Below are 1,274 nucleotides of genomic sequence, written 5' to 3' on the forward strand. Positions count from 1 at the left end.
TGATTTACGCATATCATATTTTTTTCCTCCCCCCCCCCCCCCGGCCAACTAGTCACTCATAACGAGTGCACCTCAGCACATGTGCGGACTTCAGCCCTATGTTCATAGACATCTATGACGTAGTGCAGAGGGCGGCCACTAGAGGGAACCCAAGAGTTGGAACTTAAAACTGAGACGATTCTGTCCGGCGCTGGGGTGGGTATCCGGTGTGGCTTAGTGGATAAAGCATCAGCATGTAGAGCTGAAAACCCGGGTTCAAATCCCGGCGCCGGAGAGAATTTTTCTCCGTTCCATTACTCTTTCATCGTATGATGACGCAGAATATCTGCATGGAAATATCATATGTACTTCGGTACATTAAAATAATATATATAATATATACAAATATTTGACTCTGCGAAATTAAGGATATTATGGACATTCCATATTTGCGGGAACCAGACCTTTGTCCTGGCATCACAGTTGCGCTTCATTTTCAGTATTAACAATGCTCAGCTTAGTAAGATTAAGACAACCACTTACGACAGCCATTTCGATAGCTACGACTATATATTTAAAAATACCCGCTCAATCATCCCGTTGGAACATTCCGAACTAGATGCGAAACGTTCGTAATGTCTTGTAAGTTATGTTGGTACGACATGTAAGACGGCTGAAAGTGCAGGACGAGAAGTCTCTCAAATTTACATGAAGCGCTCTCCTAAGCAAACGACACAAACCGATGACCAAGCATCAACCCCTACTCCCTCCCAGAACTGCGCGCCGATTATCATGGTACTGAGATGTGATTGGTTATCGTCAGGGCACTTTGTGAGACTATGGCGGTTGGCTTGCATAAACCTGCGGTTTTGCTCTGTATTTGTATTACTATTTCTCTGGATATAGTTAATGGATTGTGACTTTTCTATGGTGGCCGAATATTTAGTCTAGTAATAACAAATTTGTGAATATAGTGCGCGTTATTTTCCACTAACTTTCGTATTGTTCTGTGTTTTAATAGGCCTAATTAATTAAAGTGTTTCGAAAGGCAGTGAACATGAAGTCAGGAGCAACAATTGGTACGAGTTTGAAGGTAATGTTACGGTCTTTTTATTACTTCAAATACATTATACGTACAGTATATATATCTGATAAACTTAACTTTTAACCAGTAGAATCGAATGCAACATTTATATTATCTTACAATTATGAGTATTGCAGAAATGACATTTTTTACGTTGTTCCCATAAGTTACCACGAAAATTAAGTTGCTGTTGTAATTGGAAGTTATTACG

At 40.1% G+C, this 1,274-nt stretch overlaps 1 non-coding gene across 1 annotated transcript; it reads left to right on the forward strand.

Moving 5' to 3' along the window:
- Positions 1-202: 202 nt before the first annotated feature.
- On the forward strand, positions 203-274 carry TRNAY-GUA (transfer RNA tyrosine (anticodon GUA)). The gene has a single exon. It is a non-coding gene; the product is annotated as a tRNA-Tyr (tRNA).
- Positions 275-1,274: the final 1,000 nt, after the last annotated feature.

The sequence above is a fragment of the Periplaneta americana genome, chromosome 8 (genome assembly GCF_040183065.1).
Source record: "Periplaneta americana isolate PAMFEO1 chromosome 8, P.americana_PAMFEO1_priV1, whole genome shotgun sequence".
In the NCBI taxonomy this organism is placed as follows: domain Eukaryota; kingdom Metazoa; phylum Arthropoda; class Insecta; order Blattodea; family Blattidae; genus Periplaneta; species Periplaneta americana.